The following is a 17,269-nucleotide window of genomic DNA, read 5'->3' on the forward strand; positions in this document are numbered from 1 at the left end:
GTTGTTATAACCAAATTGAAAATAATAACAGTAATACAGTGAACTTTTTGGGTGGAAATACTAAGAACCTTTGATCTGGTCCGATCTCGCTTCCGGAAATTGACTGCCTGAAAAATGACACTATAGTTTGAAGAAGAGTTAAGTTATGGACTCAGATATCCTGACTCCTAGTACATTTCTCTGTGTTTAAAAAATTTTTTAGTTATGTTTCTTCTCTCATAGACAATACATGCTATACAAATCACTGAGAGTTTCTATGTTTGAGATTGAGTCATTGGATAAGATGGATAGCAGATTAGATATGGCAGGGAAAAAATCAGTTAACCTGACCACATAGAAATAGAAACTATTCAAAACGAAACACACAGGGGCACCTGGGTGGCTCAGTCTGATTAAGCATCTGACTTCGGCTCAGGTCATGATCTCGCGGTCCGTGAGTTCGAGCCCCGCGTCGGGCTCTGTGCTGACAGCTCAGAGCCTGGGGCCTGCTTCGGATTCTGTGTCTCCCTCTCTCTCTCTGCCCTTCCCCCACTCATGCTCTGTCTCCCTCTGTCTCAGAAATAAATAAACATTAAAAAAACAAAAAAACAAAAAAAACAAACAAACAGAATATGGTAGAAGCAATGGGGTGCCATTTCCCAGATTAGGTTACAAACAGATGGTGGCTCCATCTTGGCCTCTTTCCTTCTCTCTTTGATCATCTTTTGCCACAACAAGGGGTACATAGGCCACCTACGGAGTAGCCGATATGGTGAGGAACAATGGTTGGCCAGCAACTGTGTGAGTTTTGAAGCAAATTCTCCAGCCTCCGTTGAGCCCTGAGAGGACTGCAACCCCATGAGATATATCCTAAGCCAGAAACATCTATCTCAGCCACACCAGGATTCCTGTCCCGGAGACACTGAGATCATAAATGCTTCTCGCTTTAAGCCATTCCATTTTTAAGTATTTGTTACACGTCAATAGGTAATTAACGCATTGAGTGTATGTATGAATCTAACATAAAAAATCCTGTGCTCCTGTTTACCCTTGAACTGAGAAGGGATTCTAGAAATAATTGCAAAACAAATGAATGTATGAAAGATAAGACAGATACTCAAAATAACTATGTCATAAAGACAAAAGCAATTGGTCTTGATCAAAGGTTTATAAGATTGGGAAGGATATTGTTATGAGAGAGTTCTTGGGCGGAGGGACTGATTCTTGGCTGAGAAAATAGGTGATTCTCTCAGGCTGAGACAGTATTTTGGACCTTGATGGGACAGAATTTGGCTACATTTTGGCGACAACGAGTCTAGGCACCTGAGTGAAAGAATCAGTCAGTAGGAGAGATGGAAAACCAAAGGGTGGATATAGGAAACCGTAAGCGGAATGCACTGTGAGAAAACAAGAAAAAAGATATCAATGGAATAAAAGCAACGCTTGTATACAGATCATTGTAACTTCCGTTTGGGGCTCATGTTAGAAATGATTCATATGAACACAAAACACTAATTCTTGCAAATAACTCCTTTATCGTTACACTTTCCTTTGTCGCATTGAGTGTGTGCATCTACCTGAGCTGAATTTGCAGCGATGAGCTGTTGAGTTTTCTTATTCTCGGAGAGTAATAGAGAAGACACAATGGTGGGCTACTAATCTTTTCATTAAGCAGAGCATTTCTGTATTTCAAAAGCTGCAGTGACAGCTACACCTTGAGAGAGGTGCGATCACAAAGAAGAAAAATCCATTTTCTCGTCTGACTTACTTTACAGCTACACGTAGCATGAACTTTGATTATATTGGGCCCATTTGACTTATTGTCTATATTATTTATCTTCACACTTTTATTTTCGTGTCCTGATGGTTTATAGTGGCTTTTCCTTGCCAATTTAAGCTCTAGCTCCCTTCTCCATACTGTTCATTGATCACTTGCTTTTTCATTTTTAATTTCCGCCCTTCAGAGTCCAGTCACACTTTTCATGGTGCTGCTAATTCTGTCCTTTATTCTCCTGCCATGTTTCGTCACTAAGTGACCATGGAAGTTTCCAGGTTGTTGGGGACACAGACCTCCTTGAGCACACCTTGCTAAAAATGGGCACTTTTACATGATCCGTAAAGGAGGCCTTAGAGACACAAAACCTAACAAAGGCCCAACACGTTTTAATCTCCCGTATGGGCATATAACTTGGATTCCTGCCTTAGTTTTATGGAATTCTTGAGCATGTCTTACCAATGAATGTATGTGGTAAAGCATACTCAGTTTGAAACTGGGATTTTCAAATGAGAATTGCTGAAATAGAACTCCATTTTGCAAATTCGTCAAGTAGGGCCCAATTTCAATAAAAACCATCCGGAATAAGGAGAGATAGGTCACAACTCATTAGGAGGGTATTCTGTAATAATAATACAAAAAAGATTGGGCACATGTATACTGGAAATTAAGAAATTCATTTAGTTTTAAGGTCAAATTTCTTACTATTTTACTCTCTATTTGGGGCCAAGTTTTTCTCAGAAGGAAGCAACAATAGTCATTATAAATATGTACCTAAAAACTCACGAAAGCAGGGAATTGTTTACCAAGTCAGCTTGAAAATATTATTTTTATGCACTTAATAAAGCCCTGTGTAATTCCCGACTTCTTTTCAATCCATTAATTAGTGATTCTGTATTTTCTTTGTAGGTCATCATTACAGCCCGTACTTGGAGGCTGGATGAATTAAAACTTATTCAAATTACACGTCCCAGCAGTCACAAATATAGACTGGAGGCTTCAAGTCCAAACTTTGTTAATGCCCTCCGCTAAAAGGGTTATTATTTCCTTCCATGTATCTATATTTTAATTTTCTGATTACTTGAGTAAACAATTATGGAATCATTGCTAGGCAGGTCTGGCTTCATTTCGAGAATTGATCTCCCACTGGTTGAATATGTTATGTGTTGATTGCAGCGATGTGTGCTAGGATTCGTCCATGAGGATCTCCTTTCTCAGCAATCCTGCGTGGAGTCATTGTGTCTGCTAAGTCCCTTGTATATTTTCTACGGGGGGAGGGGGGTGAGGCTCCTGCCCCTGACTCTGTGACTTGCTGGATCCTGCAGGTGCCGTTATCAGAGTCTTACCTTTGAGAGCTATGGTGTTTATTTGTTTCCACGTTTTTCCCCCTCACCACCCGTGAGCCCCTGGAGGGCCGGAGCAATCGTATTTATGTTCTATCCACAGCCATGACCTTTGAGCTGGACACATTGTTGGTCAGGGGATACACATAGCCACCTGACTTCTATCCACCTGCATTATGTGGCCAGCACAGAGTTAATACTTGACTTTGAATGTCTTTGGGTGGGTATGACGTCTGCAGCCTTTGTTTCCTTGTATGTGGCCAACCACACATTTATTTCACTTGCCTGGCCCCTGTAGGCATCCTAGTTTGTGACCCTAGCGTATGTTAGCTATGTGGGTGAATGTGTCAACGAATGTACATCTATTTGCACAGAAAATTATTACTCTAACATTCCAGTCCTGAAAATTCCTTCAGTTTCAATTCAGACTTAAAACAAACAGTCCAGGTAGAAAAATATAACTTTGTTATACAATATACATAAAAGCATTGCTGAAAATTTGACAGAAGGTAAGCCACTCTGAGGGTTGTTTAGTAGTCAAATGAGAAAGGAAAAACAATTCAGTTGTGCTATTTGCAGAACTCAGGGATGCAAACAAACCAGTGGCTGTGGAAAAGCCTAGATTTGCATTCCTGAGTTGACTGACAACTTCTACCTTGGGTTTTTTTTTTTGTTTTTTTTTGTTTTTTTTTGTTTTTTTTTTTGAGACAGAGCATGAATGGGGGAGGGAGCAGTGAGAGAGGGAGAGAAAATCTTTTTTTTTTTTTTTAATGTTTATTTATTTTGAGAGAGAGAGCATTCGTGTGAGTGGGGGAGGGGCAGAGAGAGAGAGACTCTCAAACAGGCTCCCTGCTCAGTGCAGAACCCCATGCAGGGATCCATTTCACAACCCTGGGGTCATGACCTGAGCCCTGGGGTCAAGAGTCGGGTGCTCTACGCACTGAGCTACCCAGGCACCCCTACCTTGGATCATCTTAAAACAAGCACTGGGATTTAAGAACAATAACCCTGGCCAACATTCCAAGTGCAAATTCAACAACCCACTTCTCAAGACAGATTCTGAGATGCTCCACGCTAGGGCCAATGACAGCACACTAGAGAACAATCCAACAATGTGACTCTCTGTGGGGCCACAGCAATGCTGTATGGTGTGAAACGCTCTCTCTTGGTCTGGTTTCGTCTGGGAGAAAGCTTAAGCAATTAGCTAACTGGATGGAATTTACATCACCAGACATAAAAATGTTGGTGATGAGGAAGTACCCTTGAGCAAGGTCAAGCTTCACCTGAAAAAATAAATTTGTGTCTGCTTTAATTATCTGATAAATAGGGACCTAAGGCTCTAAGATCGACCCGAATATGTCTCTAATAATTTTAAGTTTAAAATTGTTTTAAAAAATATTTATTTATTTTTAAGAGAGAGAGACACAGAGCGTGAGTGAGGGGGGGGGGCAGAGAGAGAGAGAGAGAGAGAGGGAGACACAGAATCCGAAGCAGGCTTCAGGGTCCAAGCTGTCAGCACACAGCCCGACGTGGGGCTCGAACTCATGAACCATGAGATCATGACCTGAGCCGAAGTCGGACGCTTAACAACTGAGCCACTCAGGCACCCCAATAATTTTAACTTTTTAAAAGCAGCTATTACCAGATGCTCATCTTGGCCATAGAAATTCTCACCCTTGAAAACTGTAATATCTATACAAATGTAACTTTGAGCAAGTTACTACCTGCGAACGTTTCCAGCTAATTTGTGTTAAATACATGTCTGGGTATTTGAAATAGTTTGTTACATATGCTTAGTATTAATAAGACAATTAAATGCTGATATTGGTTTCCAAAGAAAGATTTTATAATGTCCTCCTTCTGAGTAATTAGAAAGGAAGACTCCTTTACTGTTAGGGCCACTCCTTTGCTCGAGAAACTGAAACCCTACCAACCACTCTTTTTTTTTTTTTTTTCTTTCTTACCAACTGTAGGAAAACACCTAGCTAGTTAAATGGCAGAGCTAGGTGTGGAGTGAGTCACTATGTGGTCTCTCTACCCCTGCCACTATAAAAAGGGGATACACTTTCTACAAACTGTCATGACAATCATATGATAAGAAAAAATCAAACTGAGCAAATATAATAACAACGACTACTTGCACTAACAATAAAAGGAGTGTCATTTTCTCAAGGTCGGGTAGCAAAGTACACATGCTTCCTTATGGCACTCGGTAGACATCTGTCACTTGGAGAGAGGACTGAATTTGGCCTTGACCATGGCATTGATTTCTTCGCCTCGTAGGTCTAGATGTATGTATTTATATCTCGATTGTTTTTTCTAATTTGGATTTTATCAGCCCAGAAAAGAGAAGAAGCAAGTCAAGGGACTTCTATTCCCAAGATGAGCTTTGAGTTCTCCAAGTAGAGCTGGATTGGATCGAACACATGGCCGGCTCTGGTAGGATCTTACAGGAGTGCTGTTGTGATCCCCTAGGAGCAGAGAAGCATTGGAGCTTTTACTCCTAGGCATTTATAGACAAGATCATCTCTCTTTTAAATTTATTTATTTTTTAATGTATGTATGTATCTATCTATTTATTTATTTGAGACAGAGAGGGAGAGAGAGCATGAACAGAGGAGGGGAAAAGGGAGACGGAGACAGAGGATCCAAGCAGGCTCTGCACTGACAGCTGAGAGCCCGACGCGGGGCGCGAACTCACAAACCACAAGGTCATGATCCAAGCCTAGCTGAGGTCAGATGCTTAACTGACTGAGCCACCCAGGCACCCGGATCATCCCTCTTTTAGAAAAGACTCTTTTAACTCCATGGGCAGAGACTTTAGGTAACGACAGCCACTGCACTTGTCCTACTTAAATTGCTATTGTTGATTCAAACAAGCACAGTGACGTTGCTAACATACCTGCACTGTGGTGCTTCTGAAATATGACAGGAAGCATCAGCTGGGGTAGCAAAGGAGCACGTGGGGTGTGTAGAAGCCACATCTGCCATTCAAAATGGAAAAGAACAGATGAAATTACTAGACTGCTGTAAACCTAGCATATGTTGTCTAGCATCTAAAAGCAATTGTATTTGTAGGACTCTAATATAAATGTAGAGAGTGGGAAATCTCCACCACAAATATCATATTGACACTATGGTTATTTCTTCAGAGGCTAAATAACTTGATATTCATGTGAATTAAGAAGGCCAGACAGAGAAGACAGGAGACTTTAATTTTTTTTTTTTTTTAAAGTAACCATTACAACATCACAGACAGTGCCTATAAGACTTGGTTCAAAACTTGTTTGCATCAAGAAATTCAAACAGAGAGGGAGGGAGGCAAACCATAAGAGACTCTTAAATACAGAGAACAAACTGAGGGTTGATGGGGGATGGGGAGAGGGGAAAATGGGTGATGGGCATGGAGGAGGGCACTTGTTGAGATGAGTATAGGGTGTTGTATGGAAGCCAATCTGACAATAAATTATATTAAAAAAAAAGTAATAAAATACCCCCAACTAAGTAAACAAACATAAAAATAAAGAAATTCAGGGGCGCCTGGGTGGCTCAGTCGGTTGGCCGTCCGACTTCAGCTCAGGTCACGATCTCACGGTCCGCGAGTTCGAGCCCCGCGTCGGGCTCTGGGCTGGTGGCTCGGAGCCTGGAGCCTGCTTCTGATTCTGTGTTTCCCTCTCTCTCTGCCCCTCCCCCGTTCATGCTGTGTCTCTCTCTGTCTCAAAAATAAATAAATGTTAAAAAAAAATTTAAAAAAAATAAAGAAATTCAATGCACAACAGTGTATTGAACATTTATCAGCCACATATATGAGTCCAACCTCTCTTCTAAGTGCTTCTTGTGGTTACATGGTGAGGTCAAGTTGGTTAAAGCAACAGTATTATTTCCTGGATGGAACATGCTAGAAAGAGGCAGGTAATGTACCTGGACAAGTAAAGAAGCAACAACAACAACAAAACTTTCAAGGAAGCTTGACAGAAGAATGTATCGTGGTGAGAGATGAGAAGGTGTGACCTTAGATTTCTGCCTTTTCAAATGTTTCACTTTCTGCAGCATTTAATGATTGAACAGTGCCGCTAGTCATTTTCAACTTGCGGTCGGGCTACAGGAACCACAGAACAGGAACCCCACTGTGGCAGGAGTTGGAAGCAAAAAGCGTTTTGTGTGGGTTCACTCACTATTTTAATTTTGTTGTATTATTAGTGGGTTCTAAGGTATGGCTGTTAACTTCTCCTGTTTAAGGCTCTTTCCCTGCTTCCTTTATTTTTTCCTTTCCTTTCTACCCTTTATTTTCCCTCCGGAACCTTCCCTCGCTAAGGCTGGTGATGCATCTGCAGGGAGGCCACAGGGGGAAAATCCCAGATTTTCTATAGGTCCCAGGTGACTTTTCTCTGACTCTGCTGGTAACTTGTCTCATACCTTCAGCCCAGGGATTTCATGGTTCTGAGGCTAATTCTCCCCATTTTAAACTAGGGATATTATGAACTGCTTCACAGGTTTGTGAAAATTAAATGTGAACCTGTGTTGTATGCTAAGCCCAGAAAGTGGTGAGTGATTCTGTTCATCACCAGTAGCTGATACTGTAAGTATTCTTTTTTTTTTTAATTTTTATTTATTTAAAAACAATTTTGGGGCGCCTAGGTAGCTCAGTCGGTTAAGAATCTGACTCTTGGTTTCGGCTCAGGTCATGATCTCACCTGTGTGAGTTCGAGCCCCGCGTGGGGCTTGGTGCTGACAGCACAGAGCCTGCTTGGGATTCTCTCTCTCTCCCTCTCTCTATCTGCCCCTCCCCCACTCACCCCCCCCCTTACTCTCTCTGTCTCTCTCTCAAAAATAAATAAACAAAACTTAAAAAAATTCTTTTAAATCTAAAAAAATAAAAACAATTTTTTTAATGTTTATTTTTGAGACAGAGAGAGAGAGAGCGCACGAGTAGGGAAGGGACAGAGAGAGAGGGAGACAGAATTCGAGACAGGCTCCAGGCTCTGAGCTGTCAGCACAGAGCCCAACTTGGGGCTCAAACTCACGAACCGTGAGATCATGACCTGAGCTGAAGTCAGATGCTTAACCGACTGAGCCACCCAGGCACCTCAAGTATTCTTTTCATGAAGAGGCCGGTCTGCTTCTGCCCAAGGGCTCATGCATTTTAAATATTTTTCTTCCTGGCCCCCTCCATGTCTGACCATACTATTATCATCATTAGCCAACCTTTATTAATTTTTTTAATGTTCATTTATTTATTTGAGAGAGAGAGGAGAGAGAGTGTGTGAGCCCAAGCAGGGAGGGCAGAGAGAGAGAGAGAGAGAGAGAGAGAGAGAGAGAGGGTCCCAAGCAGGTTCCGGGATGTCAACACAGAGCCCCAAGCTGGACTCTAACCCACAAACCCTGAGAACGTGACCTGAACGAAATTAAGAGTTGGAAGCTTAATCGACTGAGACACCCAGGCACCCCTCCTCAGTAGCCAACCTTTGATAAGTGCCTATTAAGGACACTGCGGTAAGTACTTTACGAAAAGCATTTAATTATTTCTCAGAATCTATACAACAGCTATTATTCGAATCCCAGTTTATTAACGAGAAAGTAGACATTCAGAGGCATTAAGTGAACTGGCGGGTTTATAGCATCTGTTGCCAAGACAGGATTTGATGAGGTCTTTCTGCTTAACCACCAATGACACCAATTAAACTCTCCAGCTCATGGCCACCCACTCCCCACAACCACCTGTGGGACGCAGGGTCTGTCCCACACCCAGGTTAGCTCCTATACCTCTGTTGTAGCTGATTTCTGATACGGAGGGGGGGGGGCGGTGAGGGGTGTGCGGTTCTGGCCTCTCGGGAGGCGGTGGGGGCAGGGGTTCCTATCCTTCCTTATCTCCTCCTCAGCCACCTGCAAGACGGACTCGGTACCCAGTAGACAGGGGCTCCTTAATCGAAGGTGAAAGAAACTGACCAGGCAGACATTAAGAGTAAACAGAAGAAGAGTTTAGGGTGAAGGGGAGAGGAAGGAAGAAAAATTCAAGGGAAAGGACCAAAGGGCAAATATTTGCTGAACTCCTTCGCGCCAGTCATCGGACCCAGCGGTCTTTAAGGGTCCCTGCGTACGAGTTCTCAGCGCACTGGGCACGGAGATCGGCCTAATGTTTACAGACGAGGAACCAAGGTTCAGAGAACAAAGAGCTCAGCGCATCTGGGTGGCCGCTTTGCACCCACAGTCGCGCCCACGTGGCACGGGCTGGATGTGGCGCCTGGTATCTCCTGCCAGGGTCAGGGTGGTAAACACGGAGGTTGCGCCCTCCCCACCGATCCCTTAGGGAGCGGTGGCACCCTGGGACACTCCTCTGCGTATCCGCGAAGACACGGTACTCTGCGATGACAAGTTCGCAAGTCACAGCTGTCCCCTTGCCTCACTTCGCACTAAAACGCGGGTGGACTCCGCGCCCAGTCACCGCCACGCTGCTGGGACGCATCTTCCTTGTCTTGGCAGCCGGGCCAGACGAGGCAGCTCAGCGTGATCTCTTCCTGTTCGCCCCGCGGGTGCCCAGAGGCAGCAGCCGCCAGAGCCACCAGGGGCCGCGCCCGCGCTTAGGTGGGAGGTGGCTCCAAGGTGACGCGCGGCCACCTCCGCCCCCTGGAGGCGGGGCTGGCGGGCGGGGGCCAAGGAAGTCGCACGGCCCCGGAGGTGCCCTCGCCCCCGCCGCGTCCCGGCTGCTCTTGCGCCTGCGAGAGGCAGCCGCGGCGGGTCCCGGCAAGCGAGGGGCGCGCCTTGACCCCTCGGCAGCCCCCGGGGACGCAACCTCGGACAGGTGAGGGGCGGTGCGGGGCGCACCTGGCAGCGCGCGCGGGAGGGGCGCGGGGGCGCCGCCTGCTCTCTCCCGGGGTGGGCGTCTGTGCTCCCCACCGAGGTGAGAGGGGTCGGGGACCCTGAGGGCTCAGGAAGGGAATCCAGGGAAACTCCTTCCCGGGACCCAGAAGGTGTGGCAAGGACGCGAGGCAGCAATCCGCGGCGGCTAGTCCTGGAGAGCGCACGAGGGGCGGGCAGCCTGCCTCGGGAATTCTTGGCTTCTGAAAAGGCACACCTTTGGCCCCCTCTGGGCGCAGTGGAGTCGGTCACCGCCACCTCCCGGGCTCTTTCTGCAGAGGTCAGCCCCTCATTTGGGTGGGGTTTGACGCGCTCCCTCCGTGGAGACCTGGAGGTTCTGCTTTGGCGCCTAGCGCAGCTGCACGACAGCTGAAAGCTTTAGAAGACTTCTCTGGGTTACAGAGGGGTCTCTCGCACGTTAAAAAAAAAAAAAAATACGGTGATGGTGAACTTGAGAGGCGATTGCTTCAGCAGTTAGTTCCCCAGCGCTCTGTCCATTTGTTAGGCAAATTGGGGGCGCTGATGGCTTTTAGAGATGGTTGCGTTTCCTTACCGGGGTGAAAACATCTTAACGAACTTGTGTGCGGTGTCTGAGGGTTTCGGCGGCGTGTGGGTCCTTACGTAAGTGTGGGCTGGAAGTTACCTCGGCAAGGGCCACTTACGGCTACCAGACAGCTTCCAGGTGAACCCTAGAACTTTACAAAACCTGCTTCCCGAGAAACGGAACTTCAGGCAGACAGGTCTATGGATTATGGTTTCCATTAGCGTTCATTTTTTGTTTGGGTCAGCAGCATTTGAATTCAATAAGTATTTGTTGTCTGCCTGTTAAGGGCGAACCTCTGCGGGAGCCAGGTTGGTGTGCCTTTGCTAGCACGGGTATTGGGACGAAGGGGGCATTTTAGGGCACTCATTCCTCACAGGTGGGTGTTTAGAAAGGGCAATGGCACAGGGACGCCTCTTTAATCTCTGCTAATAAGCATTTAAATGCAGGGAGAATGCAAATCTCTGAAGACTGTCATTAGCCTGGCCTGCCACCCACCTGACAGGGACGATCAAACCTGTTCTTTAAAATAAGATTGTTAAGGATCCATTCTGCGCCATGCACCATGCTGGGCACTTTATCTTGCTGCATAAAATACACACCATAGGTATTCTTCCCCCGGTACAGGCAAGGGAAGAATTCAGCAATTTGTTCAAGGTTGTTAGAGCACCTGAGAGTGGCAGGTAACTATGTCCGAGGGCAAAACGCCTACTTTTTCACTACTCCACAGTGCTGTGAGGCCAACAGTGTAAATCCGGCAGATTGAATGGAAAATAACTCAAATTTATATTCGTAGAACAATCCACGTCCTGGGACTGAAGGTCACTGTCGTGTATGAGTGTTGCTTTTATTCTCTTTGTGTGGTTGAACCATGGTCAGTCTGGGACAAGAAGATGAACAGCTTCTTCTTCTTTTTTTTTTTTTAATACAGAATTTATTATGTGTCTTCCTTAACATATTTTTAAGGACCCAACATATCCGACTGGGACAAGTCAGTAAAACTTTGTAGGCATTCCTTGTGTATTACGCATTGAGGTGACAGCCAGTTTTCATATTATTCATAGCTTTTAACATTTTTGCAGCTGGATTTCATATCTTCCAGATGAATGGAATCCATCGTCGTCACCTAGAAAGGACTTTGTGTGTGTAAATCTATAATCATACATGAATATACATAACATTTACTTTAAAAGATGTACCATTTTTCCTTAAATCTCTAGTGTAGAAGTGTAGAGTACTGCAGTGTGCTTGTTTGGGAAGAAATCCTAATATCCCAAGTTTAGCCTTTGAGTAAGAATGATCCGTAACAGCTCAGGATTTCTTTAAGTTCCTGTAAACCACAAAAGTGATTTTCAAACTGCAATTATACTGTAGAGGATGAGAATGACAATAGGCCTTTGAATTTTAAGTAATATTTCAAAACTTGCTTTCTTAAAACCTTCCTTTTGATTGTGAGTAATTACACACAGAAATTGAGGGGTTTCATGTTTAAATTATCTTAAGGTGTTGAAAATAAAGTAGCGGTTTTTGTTGTTGTTGTTGTTGTTGTTGTGTGTGTATGTGTGTGTGTTTAAGAGAGGCTTTTTGCCTGTATTGAGACAATCAGGTGGGATCTTCTGCCTGGGTTGTGCCTGGCACAGTTTTTATTTTCTCTATCTTCATTTGACAGTGAAACTGATAGGCTGATAGCACACCTTGAAGTCCTCTTTAGGAGTATTTGAAATCCTGCCTAGAATGTGTTTGTAGAAGTGTGCGTGGCTTGGTGAGATGCTCTAATGAAGAGGCAGAGAGTGTTGAATTAGAGAAATTTCCAGAAAAGCCAAAGAGCCCAGGAGCAGAGTATGCATGAGATGTGAAATGGGCAGATCTCAATTTTTTGATTTGGGGATGCTTTTTAGGAAGAATAATGCAAAACTTGTTAGGAAAATGGATGCTTATTTAGAATGGAAAAAGAAATGATAACCATTTGCTGGAGGTTCCTGTCTTCTCTCCGCTGAGATCTCTCCAATTTTCCACTTCCTCTCCAGCTGCTTTTGGGGAGGGGTGCTTTTCCCTATTCTCCGCCCCCCCCCATCCCCAGTCTCCATCCTCTCTCCGTGCACAAAAGCAGATCCCTACCCTCTGTGGCTCCTCGCTCCCCAAATTCACTTCTCCGCGCTGTGTACCTGCTGAATTTTGTGGTTCATATTGTGCAGATTGTTGTATAAATCCTCCAATCAGTGTTCTAGGTGTGTAGGATGGTTTAGTGTTGGTCCGGCTGTATTTCATGGACGCGAGACACACAAAAAACTTCCATGCTGTTCTGCCATCTTGGCTCCCATCTCTCTGCTGAGATCTTTTTGGGCAGTTTACCAGAAATACTTACGCAAAAATGCTTCCTGATTGCAACCCTCTCTCCCTGAGAACACTTAGCATCTCCTAGCAGCTTGTAGCCCTCATAGGGGCCAGTAAGAGGCAGGAAGTTGAAACTTCACTACCTTCATAGAGTAAGAGACCAAGTTGTGGTTGGAGGGAGGCAAAGGACTCATGGTTGGCTGAGTGGAGTTGAGGCCGGTGGCTGGGGTGGGAGGGATACTGGGCTTATCGGGGACTCGGGGCATTTCATACTTAGTGATCAGTCCCAAGCAGAAGGCCCAGAGCTGGACTCCATGACCTTTCAGTTTGTTTGGCTCTCCCAGTCACCATTTACTGAGGGTTTTCTCTATCCCAAGCACTGACTCTGGTGAGGTCCTATTTGTCACCGAGCTCCTGGTGTCATTGGTTTCATTATGACAGCATAGTGTCGTGGGTGCTGGCCTAGAGCCTGGAGGGCTCCTGATTGCTTGAACTGAGTTTGGAACTGTTGGTGGAGTTAGTGAGATGAAAGGGTCCAGGGTGGAAGGCTGTAGAAGGCCTGGAGGTTTGGACCTACACGCTTCCTCCATGGTTGCCATGAGGCCCCCTTGGTTAGTGCTTCTCAACGTGTCCTCTCCGACCAGCTGAACCCACCCACTGGGATTAACTTCTTAGAAATGCATATCCTCAGGCCCCATCCCGGGCCCCCCTGAATCAGAAACTCTATGTCTGGAGCATAGCAGTCTGCCCTCCTGATGATTCTGGTCTATGCCAAAGTTTGAGAACCACTGCTGTTCGTATTTATGAGCACTGGTAGGGCATAGATGGAATAAGGGGAGCATATAAGCTCATATATTAGGATTGGCATAGAGGTATCATTTATAGTATGATCACTGACATTTATTGAGCACCTAGATTGTACTCAGGCGTTGTGCTAAGAAATACGAACTCTTTTAATCATGAATACAACCCCACAAAGTGGGCCTGCTGACACTTCCATTTAATTTGAGAAAACCCAGGCCTAGAGACACCAGGGTAATGTCCCAGGGCACACAGCTGGAAGGCGGTTCAGCCAGGATTCAGGCGCCTTCCCTCTCTTCCTGCCCGGGAGAGTTTGCATCCGTGTCCTTGCTGTGGGCAGGCATTGTCGGAGAGGCTGGAAGCCTACCTGGAATGGCCCTGTTTAACAACCCACGGTGATTTGCTGATCACTTGGGGTCAACAGGCTTTTCTTTAGGGACACGTTGCTGGAGGACAGAGGAAGAATTGTGTCAGCCCCTCCTAGTGTGAATTTCTAAGATTTCCTAAGCAAGTGGGCACGATTGCATATATACGACGAGTAACACGGAAGATGCCTCTTTCCCTGGCATGATTATGGGCTCATATGGATTTCTCCTGTGGGTGACTGTGGAAGGTGGCCTTGTTTTGGAATGTGAGCTTCATCTATTAGCACGGGGGCCTTTCTTCCAAAGGCCAGTTCCCTGCCCAGGACACAGAGGGCTTAAAGATGATGGTGTGTTTGTCCATCATGTCCTGGAAGGCATCTAGAAAACCTGTGCTTGCTTTGCAAGGTCACGGTTGTTTGTTTGGTTGTTTTTTTTTTCCTGAAAACAATTATTCCCCATGATTTTGTACATTTTTTAAAAAGTTTATTTAATTGGAGAGAGAGAACGAGCGAGCGTGAGCAGGGGAGGGGCAGAGAGAGAGAGAGACAGGGAGAATCCCAAGCAGGCCCTGCACTGTCAGTACAGAGCCTGATGCAGGGCTTGAACCCATGAACCGAACCGTGAGATCGTGACCCGAGGAGCAATCAAGAGTTGGATGCTTAACTGACTGACCCACCCAGGCGCACCTGCAATTTTGTGCCTCTTATCGTGGAATACCTCCATCATTTCAGGCAGCATGAAAAAAAACAAACAAACCACACAGCTATAGATGTGAGTCCATGTGTGAGTGTATGTGTATCGAACGATGGTTTGCCTTTGGGTGCGGACCTCAGGTTACCGTGTGTTCGGTTCCCATCCGGAGACAAATGCGTAGACCAATGTTAACTTGAGTCTATGGCAGGCAGCGGAACGTAATTCTGAGAGTACTGGCCGTCTCAGCCATGCATTCGTTCATTCACATGGTCATTTGCTGCCTGCCTCGTTGCGCTAAGTGTTGATATCAGGCACTGGAAGGAAATACGGTGGTCGCTGGACAGGTGTGATCCCCACAGAGGGATAGGGACAAACTCACTGTGCAGTACCTTGGCTGAATAGAGTCAGCTGCCCTAATTCTGGCAGTGAGTCAGTGGGAACGGAGTTAAGAAGTTATATTAGTTCAGGAGAGAGATTGCAGGGCTTGGCTGAAGGCAATAGGGAAGCAGGGGTGTTTGAAGGCTAGGGAGGTATCTTGGACGTGGCAGAGGTGACCAGGTGGATGTGGGTGATGGGAGAAAGGGAGTATGGGGGCTGAGGTTTGTGCCTTGGGCCCCTAGGTTGGTGCCAGCGTCGCAAGTCAGGACTAGATTGTTTTCAAAGAATAATAATGAGTTTTGTGGACACTGTGAGTTTGAAATGTCTGGCTGATTCCAGGGTAGAGGTTTGAGTGCATTGAATAATGCAGCTGATATAACAACTGAATAATTCAAGGGGCTGAGTAATATCAACAATTGAATAACGCCGTCTCTCCCAAGGAGAGGGCATAAGCGAGAAGCAGGTCGCAAAGGAAACGTGGACATTTCTCCTGGCAAACGCAGGATAGGAACAAATTCCAGTTCCTTGGATGGGAAAGGTGAAAAAGGTTTACTTCCGCTCCTTCTTTAGAGGGTGGAGATAAATTCTCTGCTCACTTTGGCCTTTCACATGTTTGACAGCCTGGCCCTTGGGAGGAGGGCTGTGGGGTGGAACAGCAAACAAGGGCAGGAGAGTGACAAGGGGCTTGCTGAAAAGCTTGCTTTCAGAATTTGAGTCCATGTAATTGTCATAAGGTAAAATGCTTACCATCTATCCCCTTAGTTATTTTCTCTTGTTAAAAGCACTCATCTATCACATATATATATATCATGTTTATTACAGATTAACTCATTGTATCATTTGCTAGGTCATACAGGTTGGCCAATGCTGTTTGGTAGATGCTGCTGATGCCAATATTATACGATTAATATCTGTGCAGAATATCAGGTGGGATTAGATGGTCAGAGTGGAGCCAAAGGCTTGTTTAAAGTGGTTGACATGAATAAGTATGTGTTCTTTTTATCCAAAGGCTAGTAATTGAGCCTATATTACAGGCAGTATGTGCTAAGGTTTTTGTTGTGAATCAGACGGGTAGCTCCCTGGCCCCTGAGAGTTTACAAAGATGCAAAGTCGGATAGCTTAGCAAGTGACTACAGTAAAGCGTGCTGTTTGCACAAGGTACTAGCCAAGTACTGAGGGGCGGCCTCCAGAGATAGGGCTGTTTACACTTAGCAGGAATGGTCAGCTGGCGTTAGCCAGTGGCGGGCAGAGATCCCTCTGGGCCGGGGCCCCAGCCTGGAGCCAAGTTTGGAAAGAACAAAGAGGTCGTTTTCAGAAGTTGCTGGATGAATGCTTTTGAGGAACTGCAAGGTTACGAGCAACTGTGTCCATTAAAAGTCAGAAATCTTCACGGGAGGTTGTGACCTGATCAGGAAAACTAGAAAAAGAAAGTATCGAACCTACCTGTGTGACTGTCACCTTGTTGGGATCCAAGATGCGAGCAAGGTGGCGCTACAGAAATAAAACAAAAACCAGACCGCACAAGAATAATGATTGCGGTGATAATGTAATAATTTGGGTTTTATTTATTTTTTTGGTGGTGGTCGGAAGGGGACTATTTTAGACATTATGAAAGATGTTGGGGTCTAGTCTGAGAACTTAGTATATCAGAAAAGGTCTCTAGGGGCTCCTGAGTGACTCAGTCGGGTAAGCGTCCAACTTTGACTCAGGTCACGATCTCAAGATTCGTGAGTTCGAGCCCCACATTGGGCTCTCTGCTGTCAGCACAGAGCCTGCTTAGGATCCTCTGTCTCCCTCTCTCTGCCCCTCTTCCTCTCTCTCTCTCTCTCTCTCTCTCTCTTTCTCTCTCTCTCTCTCTGTCTCAAAAATAAACATTAAAAAGGAAAAAAGAAAAGAAAAGGACTCTATATTACCGGGACCACAGTAACCAACATCATTGCTCTCACAGTCTTGACTAATGTAAAACATTCCATAATTATTGTACATGCGGGTTCCTAGGTTTCTAGTCTGAAAATGGCCTTTGGGATCAGTCTTCCACCTCCTGTTGCTTCCTCCTGAGTAAGGCGGGGCCCAGAGGTCCTGCAGGCTTGCGTACCTTCCCTGTCTGTCTGTCTCTCCTGGCAGACCTGTCCGTCTTTGTTTGTCATCCCACTGACAGGCTTCACATGGACAGGGATTCTTGTCTGTGGCTGGAAGAGGCCCTATC

At 45.5% G+C, this 17,269-nt stretch overlaps 1 protein-coding gene across 1 annotated transcript in view; it reads left to right on the forward strand.

Moving 5' to 3' along the window:
* Positions 1–9,770: 9,770 nt before the first annotated feature.
* The window catches only part of MCTP2 (multiple C2 and transmembrane domain containing 2), a 243,480-nt gene continuing 235,981 nt past the window's right edge, over positions 9,771–17,269 (forward strand). Inside the window, exon 1 of the mRNA XM_011282736.4 lies at positions 9,771–9,895. The gene's annotated coding sequence lies outside the window, so the exon portion shown is untranslated. The remainder of the gene's footprint in view (positions 9,896–17,269) is intronic.

Source organism: Felis catus, chromosome B3 (genome assembly GCF_018350175.1).
Source record: "Felis catus isolate Fca126 chromosome B3, F.catus_Fca126_mat1.0, whole genome shotgun sequence".
In the NCBI taxonomy this organism is placed as follows: Eukaryota; Metazoa; Chordata; class Mammalia; order Carnivora; family Felidae; genus Felis; species Felis catus.